This window comes from Phyllobates terribilis, unplaced genomic scaffold, assembly GCF_046119375.1.
Source record: "Phyllobates terribilis strain yellow unplaced genomic scaffold, ASM4611937v1 Scaffold_3__8_contigs__length_932513732, whole genome shotgun sequence".
In the NCBI taxonomy this organism is placed as follows: Eukaryota; Metazoa; Chordata; class Amphibia; order Anura; family Dendrobatidae; genus Phyllobates; species Phyllobates terribilis.
In genome coordinates, this window is record NW_027362763.1 from 834831741 (window position 1) to 834853895 (window position 22155).

Here is a 22155-nt window from a genome sequence, read left to right on the forward strand (position 1 = left end):
CTACTGTTTACTGAAAACGGAATGAGGCATACAAAAAAAAGAACACAGTACCTACAGTCAAATATGGTGGGGGATTAAAGATGTTTTGGGGTTGTGTTGCTGCCTCTGACACTGGGTTCCTTGACTGTGTGTAAGGCATCATGAAATCTGAAGATTACCAAAGGATTTTGAGTCGGAATGCAGTGCCCAGTGTCAGAAAGCTTTGTTTGCAGGGCAGGACAATGACCCCAAAAGGAAATAAACATATGTACAACAAAACATGTGTAATTGCAATAATTTTCTGGGAGAAATCCTTCATTTTCTGGAATCTCAAGACTGCCAACATTGTTAGCCATGAGTGTGTGTGTGCTCAAAAGCTTACATACCCTGGCAGAATTTTTCCTTTCTTTGCCTTGTTTCAGAGAATATGAATGATAACAAAAAACTTTTTCTCCACTCATGGTTATTGGTTGGGTGAAGCCATTGTCAAACTACTGTGTTTTCTCTTTTTAAATCTTAATGACAACCAAAAACATCCAAATGACCCTGATCAAAAGCTATCATTCATATTCTCTGAAACAAGGCCAAGAAAAGAAAAATTCTGCCGGGGTATGTAAACTTTTGAGCACAATTGTATATAATATCTCACTGATTGCAATCTTATTAGTGGCATTATCTTTATATAGCAGTATTATTAATATAGTTCTTGTAGTAAGTCTTTATTTCCTCAAGGCAGGGTTGTATTAGTAAAAGATCCCAATCTGGAGAATGGGAGGGGGGGGGGGTGCAGAACAAGCGGGCCTGTATGATTTCAAATGCCAGGGCTGAATGTTAGTCCCAGTCCATCCCTGGTTGGAGAGAACCTGAAAGGAGACCATATTGTCATGTTAGGCACTGGTTGTGTTAATGCAGCCATGTATGTTCCACTCTGAAACTCTATGGCATTTCAGAGAAAACAGACTGGGAACTTTGTGTCTCAGATAGCTTGTGTAAAAAGCAAGTACTCAATGGCTTCTCACCCTGCTCTCCTTAAATGATCACTAGTCTTTTTCTATTTGTGTGTAAAACACATTGGGGCCAATAGATCAAAATGTTTATGCCATAAAACTGGCATAAAACACTTTAACTAGTCATAAAATTTTTGCACAATGTGCAAAAATGTTGCGACTTTTGGAATTTTCACGCCAGTTTCCAGTAGTGGCCTTTCTTACACCAGAAAGGTTACTCCAGACAGAGGCGAGGAGCATGAAGGTGAACACCACTGAAAAGTTGTGCCGAATTCATAGAGTGTAGTGCACCTCTTAATGAATTAGGCACATATTATTCCTGAACGCCCTATATTAAGAATATATGAAACGCCAGTCTTAATGAATCAGTGCTACAGTGTATCTCTGCACGTGAACAAAACATAATTACCAGAGTGTGGCTATTGTTCCTACTCCTAATTTACTACTATATGACCCCTCTATGAAAATAAATCAACCATGGTGGCACAAAAAGAAATGGGAACACTAAAAAATATATTTATTTGTTTTGGTCTTGTCTAGTAACTGCAGTTCCACAGACATTATAACTGGTTTTCCTAATACCTATGCCCTTTTCAGTGTACAGTAAGTACATTAGGTTGTTTTCCCCAGTATGTTGGTGAGGTGTAAGCCATATGTGGGCAGTTGAGTGTCTCGCTAGGCATGTAATGTGAATTAACTTATCAGCAAAGAAGTGGTCATGTAAATCAGATATCCCTTAGCTACAGATTAAAACAGGTATCTCACACCATAAAAAGACTTTACTTAGAAGTAAGTAGTGATGAGTGAGCGTGTTCTTTTAACCCTTTCGGCGAGCATGCTCGGGTGCTCGCCGTGTATTTGCAGAATTATATGTTTGACATCTTTAATACATGTGAGGAATGCCTAACAAACAGGCATTCCTCACATGTATTAAAGCTGTCAAACGGTCACAGATCATGCACATGGAGTGACTCAAACATAACATTCGAGCACGCCGAAGATGCTAGTAAAACACCCGAGCATGCTTGTAAATCTCGAGTAACGAGCATGCTCGCTCATCACTTTTAGTAACGATTCATAGCTTAGACATTACCTGATTTCATTGGATGTCTTGTAGCTTGACAACAAAAAAACTGAATTGGAGATGTGGTCCTACGAGAGAGATCCAGTAAGGGAACTTACATCTTGAAGTATAGCAGTTAAAATTGGAAAAACTACTATCTGTCCAAAGTATATATTTATGCCACAAACTAAATAAATATCCTAGATTTATTCCCAAATTAGCAAATTATCCTGCAAGATAGGTGATAATAACTTGTGATCATCATTGAGACCTTGATTGATCTCTGGACTGTGGCTTTAGCGTGCCCGGTTATAATAAAGCTATGGCAGTGCATGCACAACACCACTCTAATAATTGTCTATGGGACCACTAGACATAGCCCAGTGCTCTACTTCGCTATCTCCTGCAGTCCTATAGACAATAAATGGCAAGTTGATTCACATGCCTTCTCAGGGATCCCAGCAAGTTATCACCTGTCCTTTAACCATTGTATACAAGACTTATACCACTTAAATGTTTAGCCTATTATAGCCTTTTTGCTCATGAGATCCGAAACATTCAATAGAAAATGTGTTACCCTGTAGCTGGCACGAAAAAGTATGAAGAACAGTCAGTCATTAGTAATAATTTTTATTTTATTGCTATTACAACAGGTTTCTGACTAAAGCTAGAGCGCCATAAGTACACATCATAGCCAAGCGTGCATGTTTATGTGGGGTCTGATGTGTATGGCTGGTTTGAGAACAAAAAATTTTTAATTAGGGAGAGAGAGACAGAAAATTAACATAATAGAAGCCGAGCTCTTGGAGACCAGGGAATTGATAAAAAGACTTGAGAATGAAGTGAAGACTAACGTCCATAATGTTTCCGGTACCTAAATGCACTTGTTTATGGTGGAAGAGGACCCCATTCCTATTTTCTCTATGAGGCCTCTGATTACTTATCAAGTCCATGAAAAACAGATTTAATATCTTGCCAGTTTTATAACATTTGGTGCAATTAGCATATTAGGGAGGTTGTAATTTCTGCCTTCATAAAGTCCTGCAAAGAAAAGTAGACAATTATGTAAAAGAGTAAAATCACAATGCACAATAAAAGCAACTCCATATACCCTATGTGTTCCAGACTGGCTAAAAGACCTACATATGGAAATAATGTATCTAAATATTATTCACAGGATAAGTGATATCATAGTTAAATCTAAACTAAACGGGAACCTGACACCTGATACATGCAGCCCCATCCAGCCATGTTTGTTTGAGCGTTTCCAAGAAAAACATACCGTACTTTAAAAGCCAGTCAGAGACCAATCTGTGGGAGATTAGTCGAACAGGCGATCCTGGCAGATTTTTCCCGCCTGTTGCCTTGGAGTGATGGGTCTCTCACTGCGTGCATGCATATCATGTCAATCATTGGGAGCGGGTACGGAAAAGCCACCGGGGACCAATCTTTTTTGACTAGTCACTTGGTCGACTTGTCCCTTGTTTGACACAGCGTTTCAACGTCAAACATACCTGGCTGAAATCATGCAGCCAGTGTCTGATACATGCTGCCCGTAGATCAGGCACCATGTATTAGCTGTGCGGTTCCCTTTAAAGGGGGTTTTCATTTTATTTTTACAAACTTGTTGGGGGCATGATTTTTTTTGTGGACTTATATAATATATAAATAGACTTGCCATTAACACCCAGAAACGTATTAAGAAATTGCAGTCATCACTGGCCCCGATTTCCTCCCTCTCATGTCCTGAGTCTGCACTGAAACATGATAATGCTGCATTACAGAGTGCCCTGGATGAAGCTGCACCTCCTACACAGAGAACAACTCGGCACAGATGACAACAACCCTGGCACACACTGTAAACACATTTTCTCCAGTGGTACTCCAGGTGGGCTGAACGTCTGTGGAGAAAATCCAATCTGACCGAAGATTTCATCCATTATAAGTTTATGCTTAAAACATACAACTCTGCCCTTCACCTCTCCAAATAAACCTATTTCAACACCCTTATCACCACACTTTCCAAGAATCATAAATGCCTCTTTGACACTTTTCATTCTGTCCTCCATCCAAGAGAGAAAGCCCCGACTACTGACCTCAGCGCTGACGATATGGTTAATTACTTCAAAGAAAAAGGTGACCATATCAGACAGGAAATTTAATCCCAAACCACTAATACCATGCACAGTCCTCCCTCCCCCATTGCATCTAGCTCACTCTGTGTCTTGGAACCAGTCACGGAAGAAGAAGTGACCCAGCTCCTTGCATCTTCTCGCCCTACTACCGACACCAGTGACCCTATTCCCTCACATCTTTTTCAGTCCCTTTCCCCAGCTGTCACCACTTACCTAACTAAAATATTGAACCTCTCTCTCTCTCATCTTTCCCTCCTCATTTAAACACTCCAGCATACATTCATTACTTAAAAAACCATCCCTCAACCACAACTGCACTGCTAACTACAGACCTGTATCTAATCTTCCCTTCATCTCTAAACTCCTGGAACACTTGGTTTAATCCCATCTAATCCACTATCTCTCAGATAATTCTCTTCTTAACCCTCTATAATGTAGTTTCCGCTCTTTACACTCCACTGAAACTGCCCGATCACTCGCCCGCTCATGTCATCTACACCTCAAAAACATTTCTAGAATTCGACCTTTTCTTATCTTTGACTCTGCAAAAACTCTTACTGTTGATCTGATTCATTCTTGTCTGGACTACTGCAACTCTCGACTAATTGGTCTCCCTCTTACTAAACTCTCCCCTCTCCAATCGGTCCTAAATGCAGCAACCAGGATCATATTCCTTGCCAACCACTACACCGATGCCTCCACCCTGTGCCAGTCATTGCACTGGTTACCCATCCGCTACAAAGTTCAATATAAACTCATCACCCTCACCCACAAAGCGCTCCATGCTTCAGCACCACCCTACAGCTCCTCCATCGTCTCAGTCTACCACCCTACCTGTGCCCTCCATTCTGCTAATGACTTAAGGTTAACATCCTCAATAATCTGAGCCTCCCACTCCCGTCTCCAAGATTTCTCATGTGCTGCACCAATTCTTTGGAACGCATTTCCCAGGACTCTTCAATTAATCCCCAATACCCACAGTTTTAAGCATGCCCTAAAAACACATTTTTTCAGACTGGCCTATCGCCTCAGCATGCTTATCTAACTATCCCTTTTTTCACATACAAAATTTCCTTCCAAATCAGGAGCCTCGTATCATCTGTTCACACAGCCCCATGCACTTAATAGACTTCTGTGTCTGTACTTGTTCACATACTGGTTGATGACTGGTTCATTCAACATTATATGATTACCCTATTTATTACATTGATGCTTGACCGTACAACACAAGCATTTGTTACCATCCACCTTTCTTGTCTCCCCTATTTCCTCATAGATTGTATACTTGCGAGCAGGGCCCTCACTCCTCCTGGTATCTGTTAATTTATGTGACTATTGTTATTCTGTAATGTCTTTTATTGTCTGTACAATTCCCCTCTAAAATGTAAAGTGCTGCAGAATATGTTGGCGCTATAGAAATAAAAAAAATATTATAATCAGGCCTTACTAACTTAGACAGCTGTGTGTTCAGTTTCCTTGTGCTTTGGAGTTTGCCTCACCATGCAGTTCTCTCAGCTGGCAATCATCTTGCAGATAGGCAGGCTTGGACTGGCCCAATGAAGAACCAGAAAATCCTCCGGTTGGCCCCTGTGAAGGAGTGCTAATAAGTAGTGCTATTACACTTGATTCACAATTTTCAGAAAAAAGGTATAATCTATTCATTCATTAAAGAAACTAGCCAAATTAATACTACATAGAAGAAGAGTAAATTTGCACACTAGGGTCAGGTTATTTTTGCATGTGGCTGAACAGTGGGCCTCATGAATCAATGCTATTGGTGGCCCTTTAACAACCCAGTCTGACACTGCTAGTAGGTATTGGGAGGAAAAGGGTCTCACAAAAATACAGAGAAAAAACCCTTCAAATATAACTTTTTTTTCTATATGTTAAAAAGTTACCCAAACATATAAAAATAGAAAAGTTGGGGAGACATAAAAGTGCTCAGTTTAGATTCCAAAAACAGATCTTTTTCCCTGGGTTTGACTGTACCTGTGGTATCAATCATGAAACACAAAGGATAGGATATATAAGGCAGCCCTATGTACAATTTATATACGGGGACAGAGATAGAAAAGGAAAAGGCGGACCAGAGATAATACCAAGGATAGCTCTAGTTTTGCCCTAATAAATCCCTAAATAAAATGTCTCTACCTAACCGTAGGTGTTGGTGCCCTAAAAGTCTAGGTACATATGCCCCAATAGACCCTAGATTATACACATAGAGCAATCCATGTCCCAGATTTGTACCGCTAAGCCACATAGAACACCAGTATGATATTTGCTTATACCTATTGTTTTTATTGATGAAGTAAACAGTCATTATTTGCTCTGTTTTATTTATTCTTTTACTGTGAATTGTTAATATTGACATTAAAAGTGATTGCTTTCCTTCCTTTCATGTTTTATGTCTCAATAACTATATTGTTTGATTTTTGTACCAATATTAGTCTTTTTACAATGTTAACTACATGTTCACGTCCAAGGTGGGTGGTTCCCCTTTTATAAGTGTTGGTATTTTTTCCTCAGTATTCAATTAAAAATGTAAAGAGCTTTTGAGATAATTCTCCAATTACCTTTTGAAAAAAAGAGGCAGCTACATATTAAAGAGCTGTAATTCCTAACCCCTTACTCCAATTACTCCAAATACCCTCAAATTAAAACTGAGCGTCTGCGCTTTAAGCCCATATTGATTATATCACTGTATCTTAAATATATTTTGGTAAACAGCTAAAATGCCAAAACTGGTCACTGTCCAAATATTTCTGGACCTAACTGTATATTATGGCCTGTTCTCTATTCCGAATAATCACACTTGGTGAATCCAGCAGCATCCACCCAGGTGCGGTATATACAGTGGTGGCCAAAAGTATTGGCACCCCTGCAATTCTGTCAATTCTGTGAGATAATACTCAGTTTCTTCCTGAAAATGATTGCAATCACAAATTCTTTGGTATTATTATCTTCATTTAATTTGTCTTCAATGAAAAAAACACAAAAAGAATTGTCCTAAAGCCAAATTGGATATAATTCCACACCAAATCTAAAAAAGGGGGTGGACAAAAGTATTGGCACCCTTTGAAAAATCATGTGATGCTTCTCTAATTCGTGTAATTAACTGCACCTGTAACTTACCTGTGGCACCTAACAGGTGTTGGCAATAACTAAATCACACTTGCAGCCAGTTAACATGGATTAAAGTTGACTCAACCTCTGTCCTGTGTCCTTGTGTGTACCACATTGAGCATGGAGAAAAGAAAGAAGACCAAAGAACTGTCTGAGGACTTGAGAAACCAAATTGTGAGGAAGCATGAGCAATCTCAAGACTACAAGTCCGTCTCCAAAGACCTGAATGTTCCTGTGTCTTCCGTGCACAGTGTCATCAAGAAGTTTAAAGCCCATGGCACTGTGGCTAACCTCCCTAGATGTGGACGGAAAAGAAAAATTGACGAGAGATTTGAACGCAAGATTGTGCGGATGGTGGATAAAGAACCTTGACTAACATCCAAACAAGTTCAAGCTGTCCTGCAGTCCGAGGGTACAACAGTGTCAACCCGTACTATCCATCGACGTCTGAATGAAAAGGGACTGTATGGTAGGATACCCAGGAAGACCCCACTTCTTACCCCGAGACATAAATAAGCCAGGCTGGAGTTTTCCAAAACTTACCTGAGAAAGCCTAAAACGTTTTGGAAGAATGTTCTCTGGTCAGATGAGACAAAAGTAGAGCTTTTTGGGAAAAAGCATCAACATAGAGTGTACAGGAAAAAAAAAGAGGCATTCAAAGAAAAGAACACGGTCCCTACAGTCAAACATGGCGGAGGTTCCCTGATGTTTTGGGGTTGCTTTGCTGCCTCTGGCACTGGACTGCTTGGCATTATGGACTGTGCATGGCATTATGAAGTCTGAAGACTACCAACAAATTTTGCAGCATAATGTAGGGCCCAGTGTGAGAAAGCTGGGTCTCCCTCAGAGGTCATGGGTCTTCCAGCAGGACAATGACCCAAAACACACTTCCAAAAGCACTATAAAATGGTTTGAGAGAAAGCACTGGAGACTTCTAAGGTGTCCAGCAATGAGTCCAGACCTGAATCCCATAGAACACCTGTGGAGAGATCTCAAAATGGCAGTTTGGAGAAGGCACCCTTCAAATATTAGGGACCTGGAGCAGTTTGCCAAAGAAGAATGGTCTACAATTCCAGCAGAGCATTGTAAGAAACTCATTGATGGTTACCTGAAGCGGTTGTTTGCAGTTATTTGGGCTAAAGGTTGTGCAACCAAGTATTAGGCTGAGGGTGCCAATACTTTTGTCCGGCCCTTTTTTGGAGTTTTGTGTGAAATGATCAATGATTTGATTTTTGCTTCATTCTCTTTTGTGTTTTTTCCTTGCAGGCAAATTAAATGAAGAGAATAAAACCAAAGAATTTGTGATTGCAATCATTTTCAGGAAGAAACTGAGTATTATCTGACAGAATTGCAGGGGTGCCAATACTTTTGGCCAGCACTATATATAGTACAAACATGCACACAAGGGTATATACAATTTACACACACAAATAGCACTTGCATACACATAACAACATTTTTGTGATGCATTTGTTTAGTTAGTTTAGACAATTTTTGTTTGTTCTTTCATTTAAGTGTCATTTTGTAAGCGTTACATTTTTTAAACCTTTTATGGATTTAATGTGAGAAAAAACAATCACATTTTTTTTACACCACTGAACAATCACCATAAATAAACTGTTCACTGTATTGCACAGGTTATTACAATTACAGGGATAAAAAAATGTCATTTACTGGTTTGTGAAATTTATTTTTAAAAAGTATATTAAAATGTGACTATTGTAATTGTTTTCTATTATTCTTTAGTAATTTTGTAGGGAAACAAAATCTTGACTTTTTTTTTACCTCTAACATACAGAGATGTCCTGGGATATAGCCTGATAAAGCTCCTGCCTGCTATGGTACAGGTTGTGAGTTTGAATCCTGGGAAAGACCAAACAGAGCAAATACTTAATTGACTATATAGCATAAAGACATGCAGGTGGGCCTTTAGCCAATGTTCAGAAAAGGAAACAAAGTTAGAAGGTCGAATGATCACGGCAGAGTCTGAAAAACCTGGGGTGTAACAGGACCCACCTCATCCCCAGGTCTATGAGCAGCTAAAGCAGCTGCAAATGCAGTATGACCGCCCCTTGTTCTGATGATCAGTAAGTATGAGAACATTCTGTGCAAACAATGCCCCTTTGTTAAAAAATTAAAGTGTATTGGTATTTTTAGCAAAAAAAAAAAGAAAATTGAAATTATTATCACAAATCTTTAACTACAAAAAGGCAAGATTTTCTTCATTTTTATTTTTCATTGTTGATCTTAATCCTAAATCCAAAATTGCCTGCAGCACACACCAGCAGTTAATGCAAAATTATGGACATTTTATCCCCACTCTATGGACCACCTAGGAATGCCCACAAAATGCCCATGGTGGCTCCCAAAACTCTCAGTTTTGGATTTCAAAGGAATGTTCTGCCAAAATCAGCACTGAAATCCCCAGGCCTCTCTTTTCCGGCTCTGATGAAGCCTGGGGTGGTTCTGCACGCACAGAACAGTCCCCAGATTTCAGCGCTCGCTGTGGCAATCAGGAGATGTGATGAGGACTGGATAGGTGACGGTAAGGTGCCAGACAGGTGAGTGGTAAGGGAAGTATCAGTATTATTATTTGAACCTTTTGATGGCCCTTTAGGATGTATGAAAATGGTGGCCAGAGGCACATTCATACAGAAGAGAATTACAAAAAAATTTGCATTTTGGCAAATGCAGATTTTTGTAATATTTGACTAGAATTAAATTCCGCTAGAATATAGTCACTCATCTCTAATAGCGAATACTAGTGAATGAAGTACCCCTGAGCTAATCACCCTTAGTACAAGCTCAATGAGGACAGTAGCCATCTTTAGAAAATGTAGTGTTACCATGGTCACACAATGCATCCCTTAGTATAGGTTGGAAATTGGCTTAGTGATTAGCCAAGACTTTACAACTATTCACTGCACGCTCAGGAAGATGTTTAATTGCGGCTTTACTTTTGTTTTCAGTATCCAATTATAATATCAGAATTAGACCAAAAGCTGCACTTGGAACTTGGAGCCTCTTCCGGTAATCGCTGAACAATTACATTTAGTGCAATGGTCACATTTCTGAAATTGGGTTTAATTAGTTCAGAATTTATATGTTAAGAAATTGATATCATAAATAGGAAATTGTCAAGATGAGTTAATAGACATAAATATCTACACATAATACGATTTTATTTTATTAGTATAATAAATTGATAAAATATATTATCAGTATAGACTTGGCTACAGTATATAATGGACTGGACCTCGCTAAGAAGTTAACTTATAGTTATATAAACATTTTCTATTTGGTGCTGCCAAAATTTTGAAACATAGATTGCCGGATTACATCTTTTACTAGCTATTGAACCCATTCTACACCCGGGTGGCGAGCATTTTTATTGGTATATGTCCCCCATCCTGTTATGTGCCCTGTTATGTGCTGCCCCTATCCTGTGCCCCCATCCTGGTATTTGTGGCTCCCCATCCTGGTATTTGTGCTACCCAATCCTGTTCCCCTATCCTGTTATGTGCTGCCCCCATCCTGTTATGTGCTGCCCCTATCCTGTGCCCCCATCCTGGTATTTGTGGCTCCCCATCCTGGTATTTGTGCTACCCAATCCTGTTCCTCTATCCTGTTATGTGCTGCCCCCATCCTATCCTGGTATGCATGGCACCCCTCATCCCTATCCTGGTATGCATGGCACCCCTCATCCCTATCCTGGTATGTATGGCATCCCTCATCCCCAATCCTGGTATGTATGGCACCCATCATCCCCAATCCTGGAATGCATGGCACCCCTTATCCCAATCCTGGTATGCATAGCACCCCACCCCTCATCCTGGTATACATTGCCCTCTCATCCCCAATCCTGGTATGCATGGCACCCCTGATCCCAATTCTGGTATACATCACACCCCTCATCCCCAATCCTGGTATGTATGGCCCCCTCAGCCTTATCCTGGTATGCATGGGCCTCTCACCCCATCCTGGTATGCAAGACACCCCTCATCCTTATCCTGGTATGCACGGTACCCCATCCCTCATCCCTATCTTGGTATGTATGGTACCCCTCATCCTGGTATGCATGGCACCCCATCCCTCATCCTATTATGCATGGTATCCCTCATCCCTATCCTGATATGCATGGTACCTCATCCCTATCTTAGTATGTATGATACCCCTCATCCTGGTATGCATGGCACCCTATCCCTCATCCTGGTATGCATGGTACCCCATCCCTCATCCCTATCTTGGCATGTATGGTACCCCTCATTCTGGTATGAATGGTACCCTCATGCCTATCTTGGTATGTATGGTACCCCCTCATCCGTATCCTGGTATGCATGGCCCCTCATCCATATCCTGCTATGCATGGACCCTCATCCCTATCATGGTATGCATGGTACCCCTTCATCCCTATCCTGGTATGCATGGTACCCCCTCATCCCAATCCTGGTATGCATGGTACCCCCTCACCCCCATCCTGGTATGCATGGTACCCCATCCCCAATCCTGGTATGCATGGCACCCCCTCATCCCCAATCCTGGTATGCATGGCACCCCTTATCCCCAATTCTGGTATGCATGGCACCCCTCATCCCCAATCCTGGTATGCTTGGCACCCCTCATCCCCAATCCTGGTATGCATGCCCCCCTCATTCCCAATCATGGTATGCATGGCACCCCATCCCTAACCCTGGTATGCATGGCCCCCCAAAATCCCAATCCTGGTATGCATGGCACCCCTCATCCCAAATCTGGTATGCATGGTACCCCTCATATCAATCCTGGTATGCATGGCTCACTCATCCCCAATGCTGGTATGTATGGCACCCCTCATCCCCAATCCCCAATCCTGGTATGCTTGGCACCCCTCATCCTCAATCCTGGTATGCATGGCACCCCTCATCCACAATTCTGGTATGCATGGCACCCCTCATGCCCAATCCTGGTATGCTTGGCACACCTCATCTCCAATCCTGGTATGCATGGCACCCCATCCCTAATCCTGGTATGCATGGCCCCCTCATCCCCAATCCTGGTATGCATGGCACCCCTCATCCCAAATCTGGTATGCATGGCATCCCTCATATCAATCCTGGTATGCATGACTCCCTCATCCCCAATGCTGGTATGTATGGCCCCCTCAGCCATATGCTGGTATGCATGGTACTCCTCATCCCCATCCTGGAATGCATGGCACCCCTCATCTCCCATTCCTGGTATCCATGGCACCCCATCCCTCATCCTGGTATGTATGGTACCCCTCATCTCAATCCTGGTATGCATGGCACCCCTCATCCCCAATCCTGGTATGCATGGCACCCCTCATCCCCAATCCTGGTATGCATGGCACCCCTCATCCCCAATCCTGGTATGCATGGTACCCCTAATCCCCAATCCTGGTATGTATGGTCCCCCTCATCCCTATCCTGGTATGCATGGTACCCCCTCATCCCTATTCTGGTATGTATAGCACCCCTCATTCCTATCCTGGAATGCATGGCCCCTCATTCATATCCTGGTATGCATGGTTCCCCCTCATCTGTATCCTGGTATGTATGGTACCCTCTCATCCCTATCCTGGTATGGATGGTACCCTTCATTCCTATCCTGGTATGCATGGTATCCCCTCATCCCTATCCTGGTATGCATGGTACCCCATCATCCCTATCCTGGTATGCATGGTACCCCCTTATCCCCAATCCTGGTATGTATGGCACCGCTCATCCCCAATCCTGGTATGCTTGGCACCCCTCATCCCTAATCCTGGTATGCTTGGCTCCCCTCATCCCCAATCCTGGTATGCATGGCCCCCTCATCCCCAATCCTGGCGTGAATGGCACCCCATCCCTCATCCTGGTATGCATGGTCCCCCAAAACCCCAATCCTGGTATGCATGGCTCCCTCATCCCTAATCCTGGTATGTATGGCACCCCTTATCCCCAATCCTGGTATGCATGACATCCCTCATCCCTAATCCTGGTATGCTTGGCACCCCTCATCTCCAATCCTGGTATACATGGCTCCCTCACCCCCAATCCTGGTATGCATGGCACCCCATTGCTCATCTTGGTATGCATGGCACCCATCATCCCAAATCTGGTATGCATGACACCCCTCATATCCATCCTGGTATGCATGGCTCCCTCATCCCCAATCCTGGTATGTATGGCCCCCTCAGCCTTATGCTGGTATGCATGGTACCCCTCATCACCATCCTGGAATGCATGGCACCCCTCATCCCCCAATCCTGGTATCCATGGCACCCCATCCCTCATCCTGGTATGTATGGCGCCGCTCATCCCCAATCCTGGTATGCATGGCACCCCTTATCCCCAATCCTGGTATGTATGGTACCCTTCATTCCAATCCTGGTATGCATGGCACCCCTCATCCTCAATCCTGGTATGCATGGCACCCCTCATCCCCAATCCTGGTATGCATGGCACCCCTCATCCCCAATCCTGGTATGTATGGTACCCCTCATCTCTATCCTGCTATGCATGGTACCCCATCCCTCATCCTGGTATGCATGGTACCCCATCCCTCATCCCTATCTTGGCATGTATGGTACCCCTCATTCTGGTATGCATGGTACCCTCATGCCTATCTTGGTATGTATGGTACCCCCTCATCCGCATCCTGGTATGCATGGCCCCTCATCCATATCCTGCTATGCATGGACCCTCATCCCTATCATGGTATGCATGGTACCCCTTCATCCCTATCCTGGTATGCATGGTACCCCCTCATCCCAATCCTGGTATGCATGGTACCCCTCATCCCTATCCTGGTATGCATGGTACCCCCTCATCCCCAATCCTGGTATGCATGGCACCCCTTATCCCCAATCCTGGTATGTATGGTACCCTTCATTCCAATCCTGGTATACATGGCACCCCTCATCTCCAATCCTGGTATGCATGGCACCCCTCATCCCCAATCCTGGTATGCATGGCACCCCTCATCCCCAATCCTGGTATGTATGGTACCCCTCATCTCTATCCTGGTATGCATGGTACCCCTTCATCCCTATTCTGGTATGTAAGGCACACCTCATTCCTATCCTGGTATGCATGGTTCCCCCTCATTCGTATCCTGGTATGTATGGTACCCTCTCATCCCTATCCTGGTATGTATGGTACCCTTCATCCGTATCCTGGTATGCATGGTGCCCCCTCATCCCTATCCTGGTATGCATGGCCCCTCATCCTGGTATGCATGGTACCCCCTCATCCCTATCCTGGTATGCATGGTATCCCATCCCTCATCCTGGTATGCATGGTACCCCCTCACCCCCATCCTGGTATGCATGGTACCCCATCCCTCATCCTGGTAGGCATGGTACCCCCTCATCCCTATCACGCTGCACACACAAAAAAAAATAAACACTTATACTCACCTTTCGTCCCTGTGCTCCAGAGCTGCTTCCCGTTCTGCCGGAGGCGGGGGGAAGAGTGTGGTGCCAGAGTACGCGCGTGCCCATACCGCGTTGTGCGGCGCCATTTTGCTGAAGACACACTGCAAATGTGTCTTCGGTAAAATGGCACCAGACAGCGCGCTATGCACATGCGCCGATTCCGACGCCAAGCTCCTGCCCCGGTCTCTGGCCAGAACAGAGGCGCCGCGGCAACACTCCTCCTGGTCAGATAAGTTTGTAAGTATGGCGCCGGAGATCGCGGTATGCGTTCAGTGTCTACGCATACCGCGATCTCCGGCGCCATACACTCCTGTTACCTGTAACGGCTCAATGCGCAGTCTATAAAGGCTTCGGACAGAGGCAGCATTATATTATAGATAATGCAAACTTTACTTAGAGTAGATGAAACATCAAAAATTGAGTCACTGTAAGGCTATGTGCCCACCATGCAGAAATGATCCGCATTTTTCCTGAGCATTTCTGCATCTCCCTGGCAGAAAAAACACATGCGGATTTTACATGCGTTTTTCCCGCCAGGGACAAGCGGAAGTGAAGCGTTCTTCACATGCATTTCCGCATGCGGGTTGTCAAGCGCTTTCCAAGCGATTTTAGCATCACTTGGAAAGTGCTTGACAACTCGGTCACACTATATAAATCCATGCAACTGGCATGGATTTATATAGTGTGACCGAAAGAATGGTAAAAAATAAAAAATAAATATTATACTTACCTTCTGATGGCCCCCGGTGTCCTTGTCTCGGCTTGCCGGCAGCTCGCGGTAGACTAAAGGACCTGCCGACGTCAGCGGTCGCGTGACCCGTCACATGACTAAATGACGTCACCGCACGTACCCGAGTAGTATCCACACATTGAAATGCATGGATTCCGCATGTACAGATGCAGTGATGTGGATTCCATGCGTTCTAATGCAAGTCAATAGCGGAGAAAACGCAGCGCTTCCACAAAATAACTGGTAGTGCTGCGGATTTTTCTGCAATGATAATCCGCAGCGGAAATTTCCGAAGCATGTGCACAGCACATGCGGATTATCATTGGCGGACATGGCAGACCTTTTACCAAGCGTTTTTTAAGTGTTTCTGCAGCGGAATTGCTGCTGCGGAAACGCATAAAAAACGCATAGTGGGCACACAGCCTAATCCCTTCTCGCTGCAGCCAATTTCCATTCTTTTGTTTCTCCCTCCCCTTCTTTTTTATTTTTCCGTCCACATACTGTAGGTGTAGGAGGGCTTGTATTTTTGCGGGAAAAGTAGTACTTTTGAATAACACCATTCATTTTATCTTGTGACGGACTTGAAATCGGGAAAAAAAATCCAAGTATGTTAAAATTGCAAAAAAAGTGCAATTCCATAATTTATTATTTATTTTTATTTTTTTATTTACCATGTTCACTATATGGTAAAACTGACCTGGCAAAATGATTTCCCAGCTCAGTACGATCACGCAGATACCAAACAAGTATGGTGTATATATTTATTTTATTTAACTGGTGAAACAAAATGTGGAAATTTGTAATAAAAAATAAAATAAAAATGTGACTTGTGTCACCATTTCTGTAATCGAGATCCGTAAATTTTTCAATTTTTGAGATACGGGGCTGTGTGAGGTCTTATTTTTTGCGCCCTGAGCTGACGTTTTTACTGATACCATTTTAAGGTAGACACAATGTTTTTGTTGCCTCTTACTGCATTTTATTGCAATGTTAACAGTATTTACCTGCCCAGGTCTCAGAAACTAATGCACTATCAGGATGCAGCAAACCGACTTAATAAAGATGGAGGCAACACAGGTGCAAAATACTGATGAGACAATCACTCACAACCTATCAATTCATGGAGGGGGTGAGTGCTTAGTATTAAAATTGCACACAAAAAAGGCTTGTATAAGGCACTGGTCACATACAGGTAGTGCACAGTGTCTGGCTTACAGCCTATTGGTGATGCTCGATGTGCCAAGCAATGGCGTAACTACAGTCCGATGGGCCCCGGTGCAAAATTTGGGCCTGGTTGCCCCCCCCCTACATGTTGGTCAGATATATGGGCCCTTGTGGCGTTCTAAATCCTATAAGGACATACATGTTGCCTCCTCCATTATGTAGTAATGTTCCCCATCCTGGGCCCATGCTAGTATACAGTTGAAACCAGAACTTTACATACACTATATAAAAAGACACATATTCATGTTTTTCTCAATATCTGACATAAAATCAGAATAAACCTTTCCCGTTTTAGGTCATTTAGAATTACCATCATTTTTAATATTTGCCAAATGCCAGAATAATGAGAGAGAATGTTTTAAGGCATTTTTTATTACCTACTGCAAAGTAAAAAGCTTACATACATTTCATTAGTATTTGGTACCATTGGTCTTAAACTGAATGACTTGGGTCAAACGTTTGGGATATCCTTCCACAACTTCTCACAATAGTTGGTTGGAATTTGGGCCCGTTCCTCCTGACAAAACTGGTGTAACTTATCCAGATTTGTAGTTCGCCTGGCTCGCACCTGCCTTTTCAGCTTTGCCCATAAATTTTCAATAGGATTGAGATCAGGGCTTTGTGATGGCTACTCCAAAACAAAACATTGACTTTGTAATCCTTAAGCCACTTTGTTACCATTCTGGCAGTATGTTTTGGGTCATTGTCCATTTGGAAGACCCATTTCCACCCAAGCTTTAACTTCCTGGCTGATGTCTTGAGATGTTGCTTCAGTATTGCCACATAATCTTCTTTTCTCATGATGCCATCTATTTTGTGAAGTGCACCAGTACCTCCTGCAGCAAAACAACCCCACAACATAATGCGGCCACGCCTGTGTTTCACAGTTGGGATGGTGTTTTTAGGCTTCCAAGCTTCTCCCTTTTTCCTCCAAACGTATCGATGGTCATTATGCCCAAAAAGTTCAATTTTAGTTTCATCAGACCACAGGACATCTCCAAAAATTAAGGTATTTGTTCCTGTGTGCATTTGCAAACATTAATCTGGCTTTTTTATGTTCCTTTTGGAGTAATGGCTTCTTCCTTGCAGAGTGGCCTTTCAGCCCATGTTGATACAGTACTCGTTTTGCTGTGGATTTTGACACAATTTACCAGCTTCCACCATCATCTTCACAAGGTCTTCTGCTTTTGTCCTTGGGTTGATATGCACATGTCGGACCAAAGAACGCTCATCTCTGGGACACAGAACCCATCTTCTTCCTGAGCGGTATGATGACTGGACATTCCTATCTTGTTTGTACTTGAGTATAATTGTTTGTACAGATGAACAAGGCACCTTCAGATATCTTGAAATTGTACCCAAGGCTGAGCCAGACTTGTGCAAATCCACAATTCTCTTCCTGATATCTTGGCTGATTTCTTTAGACTTTCTCATGATGTTACACAAAGAAGCAGTGTGTTTCAGGTGTGCATTAAAATACATCCACAGGTGTGTCTCTAATTAACTCAGATGTTGCCAAAAAAACTATCAGAAGCTTCCAAACACATGACATCATCATATGAGCAGTCCAGAATTGTTTAAAGGCATATTAATCTTAGTGTATGGAAACTTTTGACTTTGCAGTAAGTAATAAAAATGCCTTAAAACATTCTCTCTCTCTCTCATTATTCTGGCACTTGGCAAATATTAAAAATTATAGTAATCCTAATTGACCTAAAACGGGAAAGGTTTATTCTGATTTCATGTCGGATTTTGAGAAAAACATGCATATGTGTCTTTCTATATAGTGTATGTAAACTTCTGGTTTCAGCTGTATATTTCCCCCATCCTGGTATACAGTGAAGAAAATAAGTATTTGATACACTACCGATTTTGCAAGCTTTCCCACTTACAAAGAATGGAGAGGTCTGTGATTTTTATCGTAGGTAAACTTCAACTGTGAGAGACAGAATTTAAACATATCCAGAAAATCACATTGTATGATTTTTACACAATTAATTTGCATTTTATTGCATGAAATAACTATTTGATCACCTACCAACCAGCAAGAATTCTTTCTCTCACAGACCTGTTAGTTTTTCCCTAAGAAGCCCTCCTACTGTGCACTCATTACCTGTATCAATTGCAACTGTTTGAACTTGTTACCTCTATGAACAGATAGACAATATTGATTTAAGCGACAATATAAACACAGATATAAGAGATGGATGGGTTGATAGAGATAGATGGGACACATATTAATTTATTTATAGAAGAAGAAACCAACTTCCTTGATTGCCAGTATATAGAAGTCATACACCGCTTTCCTTCAGAACCACAGATAGTACTGTGTATGAGTTCTGGAAACCATGGCCCCAATTCATCAAGACTAGCAATGTGGGGTGTATAGATGTTAGATGCTCCTGATTCATGAAAAGGTGCATGCCTCTTCTTGAATCCGGAGTGTCTAATGAGTGGCGTACGCCTCCGTGCACCACACCAGAATTCTTACACCAGTCCCTGACTAAAATAAGATTTGAGGAGTAGAGAACGACAAAGCTTGTCATGAATTAGATGAGATGTGGCATCACATTCCGGCCGCACTCTGGTCTAGATCTGCCAATTTTGGCTGAGCTGGAAAAAAAAGCCAAAAGTCTCAAAATATTTGAGCCACTTGGATTTGCACCAAAACTTTGCAACTTTTCAAAATACTTTACACTAGAATTCTAGCGAAATTGCTTTGATGAATTGGGGACAATGAGTGAAGTGATAAATCCATATCTATCTGTGAATGTGCCCTGGGTGAACATCGAGTCTTATACAACTTGTTGTTTGTAGTAAGACCCAATGCTTCTTCTTGAGATATAACATTTTGGTGGCTGCCATTAAATTAGTATTATTAACCATACTTACAATGTAGGGTTGAATGTTCTCCTTGGAGCATCACTTGTGGTGCTGTGCAATGATCCTTTCTTCTCCATGTTTCTGCTTCTCAGCAGGTAGAGATGTCGATTGTTCTATCATCAAACATTATTTTCATCACTGGCCCAGGAACATAATTCCAGGAATGACACTAGGAAAGAGGTCAGCAACCTATTTTAGATTACATGCCAATAAAAAAAATTCAAAGATGAAGCAGCAAGGCAATATGAAAGTCATATAGCAAATTCTGTTCTAGAACCTACAAGTTACGATATAGGGCCAGCTGTCTACTTGTGTTCTGGTCATACTGGCAGCTGTGTTATGACCTATGTGTTTTCTGCCGACTACATTTTTATTTGGACACCTGGAAGATGTTGCGCCCTCTGATTTATATGTCGCAATGAAATACATGGAATTTATCACCGGGACAGATTAATATAATTTAGTTTCTAATTGTAGTTAATTTGTAATGAAGAAAGGTAGCAATCAGTTACCGCTATGGAGCCATGCATAGTGTTCCATGACGGATTGGCTTTGCACATCTTACCAGCCCAGCTTCAGCCAACTTGCTCAATAAATACATTGGCAGTGTCCTAATAAACTTATTTGGACATTATGCACCTTGCTAGCCTGGTATTGGATTATACCCACCTTACAGAACTGCAATGTTTGCCTATCCACCTTAATCAAGCCGGGCACGATTCCTATGTTATTACAGCTGAAGGACTTACTTAACTACAACATCTAAAACCAACTCCTTTATAATAAATGTATCTAAATATATCGCTTGCACTTCTGGAATCGACGGAAATCTGTTCTGGTTTGAATCCATTATGGCTCAATCTTAAGCACAGAAAAATAATAATTACATCAGCACAGAAACAGATCTTGTTGTCTCACATGCCCCAAAACTTCCTTTCCTTGTAGCCTGGGAATAGGACCCAAATAAATAGCTTACTTCTGCAGAGAGCAATAGGAAATTATTGGTCCTTAAATTGGCCTAAAAATTTGGCACATCACCCAGATGAAGCGTCACAGATATAAACACTGATATGTTTGAGATGTCATACTGAACCTGGATCAGATCTCCACATGTGGTGGTCATGCCCCAAGATTAAAAGTTATTGGGTTGATATCTTCATTCCTCAAGAACATAACACCTATACTGAAAATCCTTCTGACCTTAACCCTAGAAATAAGTTTGCTTCAACTATTTCCAGAAAAAAAATCCCAAATATAAGCTCACTCTTCTCAGATGCTTGCTTGTGGCAGGTAGAATCTTGACTCCCACTCTCTGGAAATCTGAAACGCCCCCTTCCCTTACACAATGGAAACACATCGTAAAACAAATGGAATGGAATGGAAGAGCTAGCCAGTTGGAAACACAAAAACATACTCAGTTCAAGGAGATATGGTCCTTCTAGATGCTTACGACAGACCCTACCCCTCATACCCTTACATAAAGCTCTGAGGAAAAAAAACAATTTTCACAAGCAAGGACTTTCCTGTGCAGCACAATACCCCTGTGGACTTACTGACCTACAATGTCTTAGACAGCATCAATCATCTCACACTCAGGCAAATTACATGAACATAGAAATACTCAGGGGAAACTATCCCTCTCCTCTGAATCTACAGGTCCATGCTCTCCAACATACAGCCCTACAAAGTGCCAACTACAATCACCTCCCTGAGTGGCAGTGCCCATCTCTCTAAACTTTGGCTAATAGTGTCAAAACAATTGCCACATCTCAACAACTAAACAACAAATAACAAAAGAGAACTACATCTCCAATGGTGTATTATCCTCTATGAATGACCTGCGCTGTACACCAGCAGAACAGTTAACTCTATAAATCAAGCTGGTCAACTTGTCACAGATGGACAACTGAAAACTACAGGAACAGTATGGTCAATCCTGGCAGAATCCGGAAGAACGTGATGCGGTTACTGGTCAAAAAGCTACTGACCATATAGTCTTTAAAGTTTAACTCTGCACCATCATGTGGCTTTAGTTGACCATTAGTGGAATACGCCTTGGTGCAGGTGTAGGAGAATATTAAGGACATCGCAGTCTTAAGCCCATGTACCTGCAGACCTGGACAATATTTTAATGAAACACAAGAATTAAAACCTTAAATTGAAAACATTGTCAAAAGTTTTTTTCCCACTATTTAGATTAATCAGCTGGTGAAAATAACCGCTGTCTGTATACTCTATTAGGGCATAAAGATATCATCATAGAGGGGGCTACTCTTGACACACCTCATTATAAGCCAGATCGAAGAGTCGCTTTGAATGGATGGCTCTCATTCTAGCAGGCTCGAGTCATTTATGGATTGCAAGTACTCAACTGGTCCGGCATTTCCTGTACATGTCCCAGTACACGAAATGCCTAAATGGCCATGGCTTCCTTTGGTAAAATCAGATGTCTGCCAAAGGTACCAAGGGCCAATACTGGGAGGGGGCAGATTTTGATATTAATCAATACTAGAAATTGTTTGACTATACAAAGAGTTGGTTATTATGATAGTTGTTTTTTTTCTTTGGTAAACTCTCATAAATGTGTCCCAAAA

The 22155-nt window shown here is 42.3% G+C and overlaps 1 long non-coding RNA gene across 4 annotated transcripts in view; it reads right to left on the minus strand.

Annotated features, from left to right (window-relative positions):
- Nucleotides 1-2666: 2666 nt before the first annotated feature.
- Nucleotides 2667-22155, minus strand: part of LOC141258355 (uncharacterized) — a 30341-nt gene continuing 10852 nt past the window's right edge. For 3 of the 4 annotated variants that reach the window (XR_012318299.1, XR_012318297.1, XR_012318296.1), the window contains 3 exons: nucleotides 19571-19730; nucleotides 5636-5771; nucleotides 2667-3090 (listed from right to left, as the gene is read on the minus strand). This is a non-coding gene — a long non-coding RNA (uncharacterized lncRNA). Of the gene's footprint in view, nucleotides 3091-5635; nucleotides 5772-9092; nucleotides 9171-19570; nucleotides 19731-22155 lie in introns of all 4 variants that reach the window. The other variant, XR_012318298.1, reaches the window with a different exon arrangement.